Genomic DNA, 19,892 nt, shown 5'->3' on the forward strand with positions numbered 1-19,892 from the left:
GGGAGGTTGAGGTGGTGGTGGATGTGGCGGTGACATAGGCGTGCGCACAGGGTGTGCTGGGTGTGCCTGGGCACACCCTAATCACCTAGGGCACATAGCATTGCCAGTGAGGAGATGGGAAAGATCTCCCTGGGACCTGCTCTGCTCTATTTCTCCTTGCCTACAGGTACATGGCCCCGATACATTACTCTCCCTGCTGGCAAACACATGCATGTGTATTTCAACTTTGGGGTGCACACCTTAATGCAATAGGCTGCGCACACCTATGGGCGGTGTAGGTGGAAGCGGCGGTGGAGGAGGACCAGGGCCGGATTAACAGCATCATGGGCTTGGTGCTGAGGATTTTGAAGGGCCTTAAGGGCCGTGCCTTGCCATGCACCCAGAGGAGGAAGGGTGCAGCCATGCATGCCTAATTCAGCATGGGATGCTGTCTCTGAAGCCCATAAACACATCCATGCATCGCCAACTGTCCCTCCTTGTCCGGCCTTCACGCTGTGTGGGGAGGTTCTGAGGGTGCTGCCTGGGGAAGCGAGCATAGAAGCCAGACTTCTGTGTTTACAAGTGACAGAAGAGCGGTAACAGTGAATATGGCCAACCCGGGGCCTATATAAAAGGTAGGGGCCTGGAGCTGCAGCTCCAATAGCCCCTACATTAATCTGGCCCTGAGGAGGAGGACGAGGTAGCCAACACTGCTTCTTTTCAAAAATTTTAAATGAGGGTACACCCCAAAAGAGTGAGAAAGAGCAAAAATGGAACAATGGGTGGGTAAGGTCGGTATCCATTGCTATTCTGCATAAGGTACGGAAAAGTCCCGTGGGATCCATGCCTGGTTCATTTTAATGAACGTGAGCTTGTCCACATTGTCTCTGGACAGGCGGCTGCGCTTGTCTGTTATAACGCCCCCAGCCGTGCTAAATACCCGTTCAGATAATACACTGGCTGCAGGGCACGCCAGCACCTCCAAGGCGTAAAGGGCAAGCTCAAGCCATGTGCCCAATTTGGAGACCCAGAAGTTGAAGGGGGCAGACCCGTCATTCACTACATGTAGGCGTGTGCACACATACTGCTCCACCATGTTGGTAAAATGCTGCCTCCTGCTAAGACGTTCCATCTGAGCTGCTGGTGCTGCTGTTTGTTGTGGCGTGCTGACAAAGCTTTTCCACATTTCGGCCATGCTAACCCTGCCTTCTGAGGTGCTGGCGGTGCCCTGGTTGCGTTGGCGACCTCCTCCTCCTCCTCCTCTGCCTTGTGCTTCCACTGTGGCCCCGCTGTCAGATGGGAATGCCAGCAGCATGGCGTCTACCAGCGTGCGCTTGTACTCGCGCATCTTGCGATCGCGCTCCAGTGAGTGAATTAAGGACGGTACGTTGTCCTTGTAACGGGGATCCAGCAGCGTGGCCACCCAGTAATCAGCACAAGTTAGAATGTGGGCAACTCGGCGGTCGTTGTGGAGACACTGCAGCATGTAATCGCTCATGTGTGCCAGGCTGCCCAGAGGCAACGAAAGGCTGTCCTCTGTGGGAGGTGTATCGTCCGTGTCCTCTGTATCCCCCCAGCCACGCACCAGTGATGGCCATGAGCTGGCCTGGGTGCCACCCTGCTGTGAACATGGTTCCATCTCCTCCTCCAGCTCCTCCTCCTCCTCATCCTCCTCATCCTCCAGAACTGTGCCCCTGCTGGACAATTGCGTCCCTGGCGTTTGCGTGTGCAGGAACCCACCCTCGGAGCCCCTTGCGAATGACTGCCCTGAAAGCCTTGGAAATGTTACCTCTTCATCCTCCTCCTCCTCCTCATCCTGTGCCACATCCTCTTCCATCATCGCCCGAATTGTTTTTTCAAGGAGGCATAGAAGTGGGATAGTTAAGCTGAGAACGGCGTCATTGCCACTGGCCATGTTGGTGGAGTACTCAAAACAGCGCAACAAGGCACACAGGTCTCGCATGGAGGCCCAGTTAAATTAAATAGCGGAATAGAAAATATGATCCAAAAAAAGTGTATGTATATCACACGTACACAACCACACTGGGCCCCAATTACTATTGTTTGTACCCCTAAAAGGCTAGATGAGGAGTAGGGGGAGTATGGAACAGGCAGCACCCTCAAACCTTCAGAAGTATGAGATGAACCCCAACAACTTGGAAAGGTGGATCTCTCTCACACGTACCGACACAGACTATCCCGCAATTCAATTGATCCTCAAAGGTTTTTATTGAATAGCGGAATAGGAAATATGATCAAAAAAAGTGTATGTATCTCGCACGTACACAACCACACTAGGCCCCAATTACTATTGTTTGTACCCCTAAAAGGCTAGATGAGGAGTAGGGGGGGTATGGAACAGGCAGCACCCTCAAACCTTCAGAAGTATGAGATGAACCCCAACAACTTGGAAAGGTGGATCTCTCTCACACGTACCAACACAGACTATCCCCCAATTTAACTGATCCCCAAAGGTTTTTGATTAAATAGCGGAATAGAAAATATGATCCCAAAAAAGTGTATGTATATCACACGTACACAACCACACTAGGCCCCAATTACTATTGTTTGTACCCCTAAAAGGCTAGGAGTAGGGGGAGTATGGAACAGGCAGCACCCTCAAACCTTCAGAAGTATGAGATGAACCCCAACAACTTGGAAAGGTGGATCTCTCTCACACGTACCAACACAGACTATCCCCCAATTTAACTGATCCCCAAAGGTTTTTGATTAAATAGCGGAATAGAAAATATGATCCAAAAAAAGTGTATGTATATCACACGTACACAACCACACTAGGCCCCAATTACTATTGTTTGTACCCCTAAAAGGCTAGGAGTAGGGGGAGTATGGAACAGGCAGCACCCTCAAACCTTCAGAAGTATGAGATGAACCCCAACAACTTGGAAAGGTGGATCTCTCTCACACGTACCAACACAGACTATCCCCCAATTTAACTGATCCCCAAAGGTTTTTGATTAAATAGCGGAATAGAAAATATGATCCAAAAAACGTGTATGTATATCACACGTACACAACCACACTAGGCCCCAATTACTATTGTTTGTACCCCTAAAAGGCTAGATGAGGAGTAGGGGGAGTATGGAACAGGCAGCACCCTCAAACCTTCAGAAGTATGAGATGAACCCCAACAACTTGGAAAGGTGGATCTCTCTCACACGTACCGACACAGACTATCCCGCAATTCAATTGATCCTCAAAGGTTTTTATTGAATAGCGGAATAGGAAATATGATCAAAAAAAGTGTATGTATCTCGCACGTACACAACCACACTAGGCCCCAATTACTATTGTTTGTACCCCTAAAAGGCTAGATGAGGAGTAGGGGGAGTATGGAACAGGCAGCACCCTCAAACCTTCAGAAGTATGAGATGAACCCCAACAACTTGGAAAGGTGGATCTCTCTCACACGTACCGACACAGACTATCCCCCAATTTAACTGATCCCCAAAGGTTTTTGATTAAATAGCGGAATAGAAAATATGATCCAAAAAAAGTGTATGTATATCACACGTACACAACCACACTAGGCCCCAATTACTATTGTTTGTACCCCTAAAAGGCTAGATGAGGAGTAGGGGGGGTATGGAACAGGCAGCACCCTCAAACCTTCAGAAGTATGAGATGAACCCCAACAACTTGGAAAGGTGGATCTCTCTCACACGTACCGACACAGACTATCCCCCAATTTAACTGATCCCCAAAGGTTTTTGATTAAATAGCGGAATAGAAAATATGATCCCAAAAAAGTGTATGTATATCACACGTACACAACCACACTAGGCCCCAATTACTATTGTTTGTACCCCTAAAAGGCTAGGAGTAGGGGGAGTATGGAACAGGCAGCACCCTCAAACCTTCAGAAGTATGAGATGAACCCCAACAACTTGGAAAGGTGGATCTCTCTCACACGTACCAACACAGACTATCCCCCAATTTAACTGATCCCCAAAGGTTTTTGATTAAATAGCGGAATAGAAAATATGATCCAAAAAAAGTGTATGTATATCACACGTACACAACCACACTAGGCCCCAATTACTATTGTTTGTACCCCTAAAAGGCTAGGAGTAGGGGGAGTATGGAACAGGCAGCACCCTCAAACCTTCAGAAGTATGAGATGAACCCCAACAACTTGGAAAGGTGGATCTCTCTCACACGTACCAACACAGACTATCCCCCAATTTAACTGATCCCCAAAGGTTTTTGATTAAATAGCGGAATAGAAAATATGATCCCAAAAAAGTGTATGTATATCACACGTACACAACCACACTAGGCCCCAATTACTATTGTTTGTACCCCTAAAAGGCTAGGAGTAGGGGGAGTATGGAACAGGCAGCACCCTCAAACCTTCAGAAGTATGAGATGAACCCCAACAACTTGGAAAGGTGGATCTCTCTCACACGTACCAACACAGACTATCCCCCAATTTAACTGATCCCCAAAGGTTTTTGATTAAATAGCGGAATAGAAAATATGATCCCAAAAAAGTGTATGTATATCACACGTACACAACCACACTAGGCCCCAATTACTATTGTTTGTACCCCTAAAAGGCTAGGAGTAGGGGGAGTATGGAACAGGCAGCACCCTCAAACCTTCAGAAGTATGAGATGAACCCCAACAACTTGGAAAGGTGGATCTCTCTCACACGTACCAACACAGACTATCCCCCAATTTAACTGATCCCCAAAGGTTTTTGATTAAATAGCGGAATAGAAAATATGATCCCAAAAAAGTGTATGTATATCACACGTACACAACCACACTAGGCCCCAATTACTATTGTTTGTACCCCTAAAAGGCTAGGAGTAGGGGGAGTATGGAACAGGCAGCACCCTCAAACCTTCAGAAGTATGAGATGAACCCCAACAACTTGGAAAGGTGGATCTCTCTCACACGTACCAACACAGACTATCCCCCAATTTAACTGATCCCCAAAGGTTTTTGATTAAATAGCGGAATAGAAAATATGATCCCAAAAAAGTGTATGTATATCACACGTACACAACCACACTAGGCCCCAATTACTATTGTTTGTACCCCTAAAAGGCTAGGAGTAGGGGGGAGTATGGAACAGGCAGCACCCTCAAACCTTCAGAAGTATGAGATGAACCCCAACAACTTGGAAAGGTGGATCTCTCTCACACGTACCAACACAGACTATCCCCCAATTTAACTGATCCCCAAAGGTTTTTGATTAAATAGCGGAATAGAAAATATGATCCCAAAAAAGTGTATGTATATCACACGTACACAACCACACTAGGCCCCAATTACTATTGTTTGTACCCCTAAAAGGCTAGGAGTAGGGGGAGTATGGAACAGGCAGCACCCTCAAACCTTCAGAAGTATGAGATGAACCCCAACAACTTGGAAAGGTGGATCTCTCTCACACGTACCAACACAGACTATCCCCCAATTTAACTGATCCCCAAAGGTTTTTGATTAAATAGCGGAATAGAAAATATGATCCCAAAAAAGTGTATGTATATCACACGTACACAACCACACTAGGCCCCAATTACTATTGTTTGTACCCCTAAAAGGCTAGGAGTAGGGGGAGTATGGAACAGGCAGCACCCTCAAACCTTCAGAAGTATGAGATGAACCCCAACAACTTGGAAAGGTGGATCTCTCTCACACGTACCAACACAGACTATCCCCCAATTTAACTGATCCCCAAAGGTTTTTGATTAAATAGCGGAATAGAAAATATGATCCCAAAAAAGTGTATGTATATCACACGTACACAACCACACTAGGCCCCAATTACTATTGTTTGTACCCCTAAAAGGCTAGGAGTAGGGGGAGTATGGAACAGGCAGCACCCTCAAACCTTCAGAAGTATGAGATGAACCCCAACAACTTGGAAAGGTGGATCTCTCTCACACGTACCAACACAGACTATCCCCCAATTTAACTGATCCCCAAAGGTTTTTGATTAAATAGCGGAATAGAAAATATGATCCCAAAAAAGTGTATGTATATCACACGTACACAACCACACTAGGCCCCAATTACTATTGTTTGTACCCCTAAAAGGCTAGGAGTAGGGGGAGTATGGAACAGGCAGCACCCTCAAACCTTCAGAAGTATGAGATGAACCCCAACAACTTGGAAAGGTGGATCTCTCTCACACGTACCAACACAGACTATCCCCCAATTTAACTGATCCCCAAAGGTTTTTGATTAAATAGCGGAATAGAAAATATGATCCCAAAAAAGTGTATGTATATCACACGTACACAACCACACTAGGCCCCAATTACGATTGTTTGTACCCCTAAAAGGCTAGGAGTAGGGGGAGTATGGAACAGGCAGCACCCTCAAACCTTCAGAAGTATGAGATGAACCCCAACAACTTGGAAAGGTGGATCTCTCTCACACGTACCAACACAGACTATCCCCCAATTTAACTGATCCCCAAAGGTTTTTGATTAAATAGCGGAATAGAAAATATGATCCCAAAAAAGTGTATGTATATCACACGTACACAACCACACTAGGCCCCAATTACTATTGTTTGTACCCCTAAAAGGCTAGGAGTAGGGGGAGTATGGAACAGGCAGCACCCTCAAACCTTCAGAAGTATGAGATGAACCCCAACAACTTGGAAAGGTGGATCTCTCTCACACGTACCAACACAGACTATCCCCCAATTTAACTGATCCCCAAAGGTTTTTGATTAAATAGCGGAATAGAAAATATGATCCCAAAAAAGTGTATGTATATCACACGTACACAACCACACTAGGCCCCAATTACTATTGTTTGTACCCCTAAAAGGCTAGATGAGGAGTAGGGGGAGTATGGAACAGGCAGCACCCTCAAACCTTCAGAAGTATGAGATTGTGTTCACTGTACCCCACAAAGATTGAGTTCACTGCACCCCACAATGATTGTGTTCACTGCACCCCACAAAGATTGTGTTCACTGCACCTCACAAAGATTGTGTTCACTGTACCCCCCAAAGATTGTGTTCACTGCACCCCACAAAGATTCTGTTCACTGTACCCCACAAAGATTGTGTTCACTGCACCCCAAAAAGATTGTGTTCACTGCACCCCAAAAAGGATGTTGTTCACTGCACCCCAAAAAGGATGTTGTTCACTCCACCCCAAAAAGATTGTGTTCACTGCACCCCACAAAGATTGTGTTCACTGCACCCCAAAAAGATTGTGTTCACTGCACCCCAAAAAGGATTTTGTTCACTGCACCCCAAAAAGGATGTTGTTCACTCCACCCCAAAAAGATTGTGTTCACTGCACCCCAAAAAGATTGTGTTCACTGCACCCCACAAAGGATTTTGTTCACTGCACCCCAAAAAGATTGTGTTCACTGCACCCCAAAAAGGATGTTGTTCACTGCACCCCAAAAAGGATTTTGTTCACTGCACCCCAAAAAGATTGTGTTCACTGCACCCCACAAAGGATTTTGTTCACTGCACCCCACAAAGATTGTGTTCACTGCACACCAAAAAGGATTGTGTTCACTGCACCCCAAAAAGATTTTGTTCACTGCACCCCAAAAAGATTGTGTTCACTGCAGCCCAAAAAGATTGTGTTCACTGCAGCCCAAAAAGATTGTGTTCACTGCAGCCCAAAAAGATTGTGTTCACTGCAGCCCAAAAAGATTGTGTTCACTGCAGCTCACACACAGAAAAATGGATGTGGATCACTGACACCTGCCTATCTCCAATCCCACACCACACAGCAATATCGATTGTAGTTTGTAGAACACAGTTTCCCTAAAATTCAGCAGACTCTGTCCCTAACAGGATTGAGAAGAGATCGTAGATCAGGATTGAGTGCAGACCCCACCCCCCACACAGCAATATCGATTGTAGTTTGTAGAAGACACTGACCCTATAATTCAGCAGACTCTATCCCTAAAATGCCTACAACTCGCCCTGCCTAAACACTCCGACCTGTCCCTCAATTCTATCCGGACACAAATGGTTTTTTCCTGCCTATCTTTCCCTAATCAGCAGCCAGCACGTTGATGTGTGCTCTGTCCCTGAATCTAAGCAGCATAATGACGCCGCTGCGGCTGCCTCGAACTTATAAAGACTTGGTCACATGCTTCAGACGGCCAATCACAGCTACTGAGACATTTGCAGGCATGGCTGGGATGGCTTAAGGCACACCAGTTAAACGATTGTTGATTGGCTGTTGAAAGCCCGCCATGAAAAGAGCGCCAAAGCATGCAAAACCCGGAAATAAAACGACCGAACACGGATTTTTACCCGAACATACAGTAAAGTGTCCGTGTCCGTGTTCGGGTACAAAAAATCCAATTATTCGGTACGAACACGAATAATACAGTCCGTGTTCGCTCAACACTAGTTATAACCTTCCCTTACTCTATCCAAAATGAAAAAAGTTTTGCCTTTATTTCTACTTTAAAGTGTATAAACATGCAACCTTGGATGATAAAAATGAATGTGTGTGTAATGTCCCTTTTCCATCGTATATCAAGTCTTAGTAAAAGAATCTCAGTACTTGATGTGATCACATTTAAATTGAAGTAAATGTTGCTAAAAACATGCTGAATGGTTTAACAATTATTATAACTTTGTATTTAAAATAAAACTATCAATGTATTTTAAAAAATCTTCAGGAGAAAAAACAACTGCTGCATTAATTTACGGACACAATACCCTTCATTTGAAAGCCACTGGATGACAAAATACATTGTTGCTAGGAAAAAGCCAAACTTAATTTGCTCTTTGCAGCTGTGATTAAAGGATACCGTTTTTTACCTTAATGCATTCTCTGCATTAAGGTAAAAATCTTCAACAATCAGCTTTCCCCAGCAAATTCCCCCTCAAACACTTTCAGATTCGGAGCTGTGCCCATCTGCAGCAGCGCTGCACTCTCTCTCTCTGCTTACAGGACACATAGGTGGCAGTGGGGCCATAGGTCAGAAATGGGTGGAGGAAGTTGATATTGTTGTGCTCTTAGGAATGGTTTCAGGGTGATAAAGGGTGATAAACTCCATGTCAACATCAACTGCGAGATCCAGATTTTCCACTAGGGCTATATGACCCTATACTTCATCAATTTATAGAAGCAAGGAAGCTTAAAGGGTAAGATTTTAGGTAAAACTAAATTTATATATAGCTGATATTTAATCCATGATCTCCCCACCCCCTTCCGTTATGGAAAATTATTCAATTAGGGTATTACCTTTCTTTAATATTTTTACAATCTGAGCTTTCTGATATACCTACCATCTTTGAGCACCTCGGCATTGCTGGTCGACCTATACAAAGATCTCTAGATCCTATGATGCGTTGGTTGCTCCTCCGGACTCTTTTGTTCCCTCTTTTCACAGCATGGGAAAGAGATCTGAACATGACATCAAAGCGACTATATTTTTTACTTTATACACAAATTATCTATTTCTACAGGAATTAGGATTTAAGCTCCTGGCTAGCTGATATAGAGTTCCAGAAAAACTACACAGAGTGTTTCCTACTGTCGACTCCATCTGTTGGCACTGTGGGGAAGACAGGAGAAATCATATTTTTGATCTTACTGGCATGATGTATGTGCTTTGATTGAAGATCTTATGGACCTTTTCCTTGTCCATGAGCAGCCTGTTTGCTACTTTTTTTCCCAAAAAAATTATCGACATTCTGTAGTGAGACATCTTTTAAACGTGACAAAGGTCTGTATACAAGAACATTGGAAATCCCCTTTTCCCCCACTCTGCATCATTGGATTAAAGCAGTAAATGACATAATGCATATGGAGGAACTCATGGCTTTAATAAGGAGACAGGAAGCTCACTGTCACTTATCTGGTCCTGAAGCCTAAATGCTGAGAAGGCTCTCCTTGCGGCTGAGTGCTCGTTGTCCCTGAAGGTGGAAACAGGGAATACAAAGCCCAGAGAAGCAGGGATTGCCAGCTGTACCACAGATAAGAGATGCAGGTGTGGAGATCTCTCCGTAGGTGGATACTAGATAAGGTGAACAGTAGGACCCAGTGGAGCTGATAATGGTGCGGACTGAAAATAGCAGGAAACAGGTTGCAGTGGAAAGTACAGCAGGCTGGATACAGAAAGCAGGCATTGCAGGCTGGAGCAGCAGGTAAGTACTGCAGATAGGTACAGCATGCTGGTATTGCAGGTAGCCATCAGGGCAGATTACAGCAGACAGAGCGAAGCAGGAGGCATAGTCAGGGATGGATGCCAAGATCGATAAGCCATTGGTCAGCAGACAAATAAACAGAGACGTGGTAAGGAAAGCCAAAGTCATACACAGGACAGGAGACAAGAGCAGATCCGTGGGCAATCTGAGCTAGGAGAGAGACAAGAGTATCCAAGGGCAGGCTGGGTTAGTACCAGGAGATCAGAAGCATAAGCACACACAGAAACAGGAAGCAGGAAGCTGTAGACCAGTCAGCAATGTCCATGTGCCACAGTCACTCTTTTAAAAGCCAGAGGGCACCACAATATAACATGCATTGGATATGCCAGTGTGCGCACGTCTTCAGCAAGACAAACGTGCGTTCGTAATATGTGTGTACCCATTCATGCGACAGTGGCCATATTGGAAATTGGCTACTGTGCCAGGCCTATGGGGAACTCTCCTCCAGGCTAGTCTCCTGACACTCACTTTAAAAAAAACTGGGATACAGTGGGTCCGCTTTACATTGACTGCAAGAGATCCGACTTTTCTTACAAACTTGTAGATTTAGTGGAAGCAAATATACTGGTATACAACAGTGTTTTAAATGTTCCTATATTTTTTCCTCTGCCTTTTAGTCTTCTTCCTCTATTTCTCTTTTTCTTTTCTTTTCTCCTTTTTTTTTTTCCTTGCGGTCCCTTATCTCTCTTAGGTCCCTTCTTTGAAAGAAGAGGTAAAAAAATACTTGGAGGGGCGCTATAATTGCACCCCCCCCCCCCCACGCCCCGCAACATGCATCCAAAACTACAGAATGTAATTGAATATGGCAGTTTTAATCTGTAAAGTGTTCTAAGGTATTGAAGCGAGCAGACTTGCTGAATATATCATTTAATTTGTTCTATCTTTTATTTTGTCTTAGTTTTTATTATTATGTAATAATGATGCATTAATGGACAATTATATTGTACACATTGGAAATGTATTGTATTTTTGGATAAGTGGGCATTTTTGTGTATTAAAGGAAAAGATCCCCTTTTAAAAAAAATAATAAATGCACATTTTTTTGCAGGTAAAAAAAAATGTGCATTTACTAATTTTTTTTTAGGAGCCTGAAAAGCATTGCACCAGCTATCAGCAAATCGCTGGTGCCATGCAGGACTCTGCACTGACAAGAAGAATCAATGAACTAACAGGGCGCTCAACAGCACCATGGTAGTTAATTGAGAACTACAAGCCGACATCTACAAAGGCTGCCAGTACTTGTGGTTGATTAATTCACAGAACTCTGTGAATGAAGGATGCAGCCATGTAGGTGGAGCCCTGCACGGCCGTGCTCTTTTCAAAAAGTGACAGCTGGTATGGGGAACTTATCCCTGTACCGCTGTCATACAGAGGCCTGGGACCGCTGAGACACTGCAGAAGCGGGAACATGTTACACGTTCAACCCGGTAAAATCCATTAAAGCAATGTGACTGTATTATTTTAAGATAATGTGCTGCTTTAAATAAAGAATATAGAAAACTATAAAAAGTTTACCCTCCCTGCCATGTGTTTGTATTTTGTGGTGTGTGATTATATTTGGGTCATAATAGCTTGCCTAGAAGCCCCCTAAAGTGCCACAGAAAACCATCAAAATTCACTCCCTATTGACTTCAATGCAATTATCATTTAAAGTTGAAGTGTGGTGGATAGATTTATTAGCTAAAGGGCTAAGGGAATTTTGGCTAATTCCCTCATCAGTACTATAGTATTATAATAACACAGTTTTTTAGTTTGCTTTTCATATGAAGTTCACTGAAGTTTAATGTGTGTTATTGTATTCTACCATGTTTTGATGTTTTTTTGTGGTTCTTGCTGCATTTTTTAAAACTATATATTATTTTTTCTATATTGTCTTTCTATAAAGTGTTATTTGTATCATTGCAAATATTGTTCCTTTTTTTATTATTTTTATTATCATTATTACTGTATATTATAATTTGGTACATAGAAAAAAAGTTAGATAACTGGTATAGATTCTGGCAATAAAGGGTGACAATTGTTTTCCTGGTGAAAGACAAAAGCAGCATAGTAGACTACAATTATTTACTTTTCTATGATATATTTAAACAATAAATATAAACTGTGCTCGTATTAATTGCTGTACAAATACATGCAGCCAGACCAAAAAAGACAATCCCTGCCTGCGGGAGCTTAGTGTATTATCAGCAAGACAGCAATAGGATTATGCAAAAAAGAATCACATGTTTTAGATTATATACCCTTGGGAAAGAGAGGTGCCTGGCTTTTTTAATTAACAAAATGTAAATTTAATTAACTGTAATATATCGTATTCTTAATTAAATGTTACTTGACTATAGCCAAGAGAAACAAACAAGTCTCTATCCCGCTATATGTTCGGAATGCATGGTTAGACAATTTAGCTAGTTATTGTCATTATACAGTGTGAATAAACTGTGCACTGGTTTTGTTTCTCCACCAACAGCTATAGTATGTACCATATTGTCCTATAATTTTACTTATGTAGACAACTATTTCAATCAGTGTTCTCTGCTTTAAAAAATATTTCCTGACAGACTCCATGGCAGCATATGTATGGGTTAACCCTATCTCCACTCCTCCCCTATAGGACCCTACTCCCATAAATCTTTGCTCTGAGCCAGAGGCCACGTTTCTTTTTTGTCCTCCTCCTAAGGACCAGAATGGTTGAAGTCTAACCTTGGATGAAGTGTCCACGATCGAAGCCTTGTTATTCGGAAAGCTGTGCCCCGGAAGACGTGTGGAGTCTTCAGCAGTCCTCAGCTATTAGCTATTAGCAGGGTGTAGAAGGGCGATGGATGCGGTGCCATGAAGAGCTTAAGCCTGGCCATTGGCAGGCAAAGCGGCAGTACGGCCTCAGAGCCTTGCTATTAGCAGGTGGCCATAAACGCCCTGGGCCCGTGCAGCAGCATCTTCTGGATCCAGGCATGGTTGTGGGGAATGCCGTATGCAGTGATGTATACTTTTATTTTGCATATTCCATGGCAGCAGTTGTGTGTGTTTGTCTGTTTTTCTTCTCTGACTCTAGTGTCTTCCAGCCTATGGCAGCTGGAGCGCATTTGCGTTCCAAGCCGCCACTCTCTCTTCCGGCCTGGCGTCTCTGGGTTAATCCTGCCCAGGGACTCAGCACATGCACACCGTGGGCGGGGGTGGTTTCATCACAGTGGACAAATTCAATCAGCGGTCAGTACTGTTGATATTGGGTTTTCCCAGTGGGCAGCTTACAGCAGTTTCCTTATATGCTGTGTGCAATCATCACAGGTATATGCAATAACACACTTGTATTCTGCCTGTGTGTGTGTGATCCTGATGGTTCTTTCACCTGTGCAGGTTGGCTGTCTGTGCAGTTTCTACACTACGGATGTATCACTGCCCCCCCCCTCCCCCCCGCCCTTGTGTAGTGGGGATGAGAGGGTGTGTTTAACCCTTTCCTTTCCTCGCTTGTCTGGGCACTACTTTTGGGTTTTTAACCCTTTCCTTTCTACCCTATTTTGTTTTCTTTTTAGGTTTTTAAGTCCTTCTAGGTCAGATTGACAATACACAGCACGAGATGATAAAGACCTCATTAGGTCACTACATCAACTTTCCTCTTCCAGATTTAGTCATCATTGGTCACCATCAAGGTCCAGCCTTCATAGCAGAAGCTCTGAATCCTCCATTAGGCACCACATCCACCGCCATGTCAACTGCTCCAAAAAAGGAGCCTGCTGGGGATGCAGGACTTAGGTCCCAGAGGGCAAGTCTCTGTGTGAGCCATACTAAGCTCAGGCAGTTGAAAAAGGGGATGGTGATTTCCAGCAAATGGAATCTCTGGTGAGGCGTTTACTGCAGAAAACCCTTAAAGAGTAGAGCACAAGCCACATGCAAAGTCCTACAGCTGTTACGGTATGTTCTCTAGGCACTAGGGACAGCCAGGAAGAACTGGAACCGTCCTAACCAAGCCATCCATCTATGAAGACCTCAGAAAGTGAGGCAGAGCGAGATGAGTCCCTTTGCCTTGGTAAAGCCCTTGGTCAAGACAATGAAGATTGCATTTACACGAGTAAGAACCTGTACAGTGTGCTGCAAAGCAAGAGGAAGTTCTTTAAGCACCTCTAGAGAGTGTTCTAATTTCCCATTCGTAACGGAAATAAGGGACATCATTTTGGATCAGTCCATTCAGAGATAAGGATGTGAAGCAACAAAAGACTGCCTCTCTAGTTGTTGAGGCCTTAATGAGGCAAGTAAGCATGTCGCTTTATCTTGGAAGATGCAGTGAATGGCCTGAAAGTCAGCCTTAGTTCTTGTGGCCATTTTTAAAGTGATGTGGAAGGAGTATGCGGTCACAGTATTCAAGAGCGCTTTCAGAAACTCTGTAGTTCAGGAGCCGGAGCTGGTGTTGGTTTCCATGGTGAGGCTCCAATTGACACCATCGGCATAGTGGCGTGGGTTTCGCTCCCTTCAGTTATGGCAAAGTGAGTGCTATGGCTGGGGCCTGGGCTTGCTGATCCAGCCTCTAAAAGGCCTAGTGTAAGATCCCTTTGAGGGAGTTTCATTTTTTGGTAAGCTGGTCAGCACCGTAATCCGGGCCAAAGTTGGCAAGTTGGGTCTTGCCTTAGGACCGACGCCTGCTAGGCTGGAAGATGGCACAGTCTAGGGGACAAAGTTAAGAACGAGGGTCGCGCATTTTTTTTTTAACAGACCAGGTCTGGATTTCTAGGAAGAGCTGGTGAAGAGGCCAGATATCCCCTGAGAAGTATGCTAAAAGCTTGACCTTGGGTATCCAAGAAGCTGCTGAATTTGCCTCAGACTATTGAAACGTTAAAGCTGTCTTTTCAGGACATGCACGGTCCATCAAAAGTCCTCCTCATCTCGGATTCATTTCAACACACTTTCCCTTACTCTGAGGTAAAATGAAGCATATACTCTTGTATTAGGTAAAGTCACTGGTGTTGCAAACTGCTGCTGTGCCAGTCCCAGGATGCGAGAGATTTAAGGGCAAGTACTCGCCTCTCTTTATGGTCATGAAGAGGAGCAGCTTGTGGAGGCATGATTTTAGACCTCGCGCTCCTAAACCAATTTTCATCAAAAGGAGAAGTTCGAGATGGAAACATTGTCTCTGATTCATAGGGAGTCCAGCTCATTTCCAATAGACCTAAAGATACTTACTTTCATCTTCATATTGTAAAAGACTTCCGCAAGTTAATTTGGTTTGCCGTAGGTCAAGATCATCTCCAGCTTGCTTGTCTACCATTCGGGCTTTCAACATCACCCTGTGTGTTTTAAGGATCTTATTGATTGTTAGGGTCTTTATCAAAGCAAGGAACACAGAAAAAAGTCCAGGTGCTGATCCTTCAGACAAATCCCTAGGCAATCATAGACCCAAATACTGTGATAACATGGCGGTAACCATTGTAATCTTGCTATACCAAGGCTGCCAGACCCTTAACATGGGATGATGTCACAAACTGTTTATACTAAAAAAGAAGGGTGGCGCTCACTGGTATCTGTGTATAGTTTGGCTCTATGGATGACAAACTGGAGAGTGTCTCTGGATGATCATAACAATTTATTGAGATCAAAAGTAAAAATAAGCATATAAAATCTGCCAAACCAGTCCCGGAGCTCCTGGACCTCCTTAAGGTGCTGTGGGATTCCCTGATGAAGAGGAGGGGAATTCTTATAGCATCAGATGGTGCCAAGTGGAGGAAAACGATCCCAGTACGTCACTGTGGTGATCCCTGGCTGAACGGGTACTGTGTGCGGCCGCTACACAGACCCAGATTCGGGTTGTCCTCCGTTCGCCGGATCGCCGGATCTTCAGCGGTGACCGGAAGTGAGCAAGGATCGCGTCACCGGAAGTGACGGTCAGCAGATCGATAGGAAGCTGGGCTGGTTACAGGCATTGACTCGCAAGCTTTCTGATTGCCGCAACTACATGTTTTGCGCGCCTGCGCTTTGTCAAGTTGCGGCAACTGGCAACCAGAAAGAATATAAAGCCAAAATAATGGGCGGACTTAGAGCAAACGGCCAATTACAAACAAAGGAAAAAATCGGGGAGGAAACAAAGAATAAGAACCAGGAAGTAATACGGGAATCCCAAAGCACCCCTGAGGATATAATATAAACCGCAAACAATTACAAAACATAATTGTTAATATTAAGATAGTAAAAAATATATAATAATTAAAATACAAACATGGTCATATCAGTGCATAATAAAGAAAATACTGGATAATTGATAAAAACTCTTATCAAAATCGTATATTATTAAAATCATCTATAAAAGATAACAATGGTCATAATGGACCCATAAAATCCATATGCAATATGTATATTCATATGAATATGTATATAACCATAAATATAAATATATAAATAACATGAAATACAACAATAAAAACAGATAAAAAGAAGGGAAGTATGCTATGTCACTACTCTCATATAAAATACATAAACCAAAGCGGCATTAGATGTCAAACAACACTATTAATTTCTAGTTCCTCGTTTAAGCCATTAGGAGCCAAGGAATTGAATTTATAAATCCAAAAAACCTCCCTTTTACACAAAAGGGAATAACGTTCATTGTCTGTTAATGTGCCCTTTGGGATGGTTTCAATGGCCATGACCTCAAGGTATTTAAAATTCTTATCATGCATTTTTAGGAAATGTCGAAGAACGATGTGTTTATCGCACCCTTTTTGGATGAATCTGCGATGTTCGCCTATGCGTTTGCGTAGAGTACGCATAGTACGCCCCACATATAACAACCCACAAGGACACCTTCAGCCGGGGATCACCACAGTGACATACTGGGATCGTTTTCCTCCACTTGGCACCATCTGATGCTATAAGAATTCCCCTCCTCTTCATCAGGGAATCCCACAGCACCTTAAGGAGGTCCAGGAGCTCCGGGACTGGTTTGGCAGATTTTATATGCTTATTTTTACTTTTTGATCTCAATAAATTGTTATGATCATCCAGAGACACTCTCCAGTTTGTCATCCATAGAGCCAAACTATACACCAGTGAGCGCCACCCTTCTTTTTTAGTTTATCAAAGCAAGGAGCATACGCCTGCATAGTTACTTGGATGTTCTTCTCCTACTGTCCCAAGACAGGGGGCAGCTGCTCCTCAAAATTCGGCTGGCAGCTGATTCTGGAAAAGAGGCACCTGGAGCCCACAAGTGTCTCTTGTGTGTCTCAGGGCTCAGTTCAATATATTCAAGAGGACCATTGCTTTGTCTCTGGATCCCGATGATCTGGAACAGAATACTCTTGGCCCTGTCTTCTTCCATCTGCGCACCTTTCAGTCTAAAATGATCGACACTATGGTGTGGTGGTCAGGTGGACGCTCTGGAGAAGGCAGCCCTTCTGGAAGGTGTTTCTCCAGCAGTGGGAACCAGAAAGCAGAATTCAGGTCATCTACATAACCTCAGTGATAAGAGTGAGTCCCCTAGTGGCTGCAATGGAGAAACTGGCTCATTTTCCATTCCATTACCCGATTTCCTGGTTCACAATCACGTCCAATACCACCAATATTGGATGGGGGGGGGGGCTTGCTGCCTGACGGGGATAGCTCAAGGCAGGCGGGGCTGTCAATTTCACAAGATTGTGTTTAACATTCAGAAACTATGAGCAGCCTTCGGCACCCTACAGGCCTTTTTTACCATATAATAAAGGGAGCATTAGTGCTCTTAGGCTAGTCAACACTATAGCAGTCTCCTATGTTAAAAGACAAAGGGGGACTCACAGCCTGTTCTCTATTACAGGAAGCCCAGCCAATTATGTCTTGGGCTCAGAAGAATCGAGCCTTCATCTTAGGGGCTTATTTCCCTGGAGTCCTGAATATTCTAACAGACTTTCTTTCCAGAGTCCAGTTGGACAACAAGGAATGATCTCTACATGAGGAGTTTTTTTCAGCTGCAGATGTCCTGATAGATCATTGGTAATGCATTTCTTCAAGTCCTGGTCATCCTCGAGTTTCTAAGAAAACCCTGAACAGAAGTTGTGGAGGTAGTGGCAGTGATGCCTTATTGGCCAATTAGGCCATGGTTCCCCTTGCTAGCATTGTTCAGAACCCAGTGCCTCTTCTCATCAGGCAAGACCTTCTGTCAGTGGGTGCATTTCTACATCCATGTCAAGCACGGGTATGTCTGACAGTCTGGTTCTTGAGATTGCAGGTCCTCAGCTGCTCTCCCAGAGTCATCTCTCTCTCTCTCTTGAATGCTAGGAGAGTGAACACAAACAAAGTTTATGGGAGAATCTGGTAAAAGTCTGCGCAATACAGGTTTACTGCTGACAGATCATGTACTGATCTAGAAGTTCTAAATATTCTGGGCTTCCTCCAGTCCTCGGATTCAGATCTGGCTCCATGAATCAGCTCCTTCAGAGTGCAAGTGTCAGCTTTATCGGCCTTCACAGGTGTTTCCAGGTCTAGGCATCTTTTCCTGTCCAACAATTCTTTAAGGGAGCAACTAGGTTCAGACCTCAGAGTAAGCGGAGGTTTTTGAAATGGAATCTCCCTCTTGTTCTCAACTCACTCTCGGGAATTGGAGCAGAGTGTTCTAGGGCTGTCTTCATTAAAGGCCTCTCTGTCATGTTCGCCTTTCTCCAGGCTATCAGGTCAGCATAAAAAGCCTCAGAGATTGATTCACTGGTCATGGAGAACTTTTCTTAACTTTCTTCCAGTTCGAGTGGTGCTTTTACCTATGCTTGACTCAATTTTCAAGGGTACATCAGTCATTCATGGGAACCAAGAAATTGTTCTGCCAACCTTTGAAGTACTAACTTGAGTCCTTTAGATGTGGGAGAGGTCGCCCTGTGGCTTAGTTGGTTAAAGCGCATGTCTAGTAAACAGGGAATCCTGAGCTTGACTCTAAGCAGTGCCTTCCTTTGGTTCTAGGTATCTCTCAGATATTGTGAAGCTATATCTACAAGCTAGAGCTTCCTTCAGACTTCAGAACACCTGTTCATTCTTTATGCCGGAAAGGACAAAGGGAAATGTGCCTCATCTAGGATGATTGTGGCATGGATTGTCTGGGCTATCCGACAGGCTCACAGAGCCGGGGGCTTGGCTCCTTTGGGAACAGTGACTGCTCACTGAACCAGGAGTGTGCCCACATCCTGAGCGGCTTTGCAGCATGTGGTTCCCAATGTAATCGGTAGAGTGGTCTTGTGGTCCCCGATCAATACATTTATGGCTTATTATTGTATAGAGCCGGCTTCTTTATCTTCTGTTAATTTTTGGTTTACAAATCTTGTCGGTTGACAATGTCAATTGAACCCTTTTGTTTGGTTCTGCAATTGCCCACCCGGGTGTGTATGGCTAGTGTTTTCCCATATGTATGCTGCCGTGGAGTATGTCAGGAAAACTGCAAATTTCCTATCAAATACTTACCATAATTTTCCTTTCCTGATGGCCTCCATGGCAGCAGAGTAGGCTAGTTATGGAATGCGGCCTCTGGCTCAGAGCAAAGATTTATGGGAGTGGGGTCCTATAGGGGAGGAGTGGAGGTGAGGGTTAACCCATAAATATGCTGCCATGAAGTCTATCAGGAAAGAAAAATTACAGTAAGTATTTGATAGGAAATTTTCCGTTCTTTTTTACCTGTAACATGGATTGTTGTATCAGACTGCATGTCTACCCTAAAGTGAAAAATACATAAGCTTGTTGTACTTTAATAAAAAAAAAAAGGATATGCATTACATACACTGAAATATCTTCAGGTGCTTTT

Source organism: Pelophylax lessonae (genome assembly GCF_965119305.1).
Source record: "Pelophylax lessonae genome assembly, chromosome: 4".
In the NCBI taxonomy this organism is placed as follows: domain Eukaryota; kingdom Metazoa; phylum Chordata; class Amphibia; order Anura; family Ranidae; genus Pelophylax; species Pelophylax lessonae.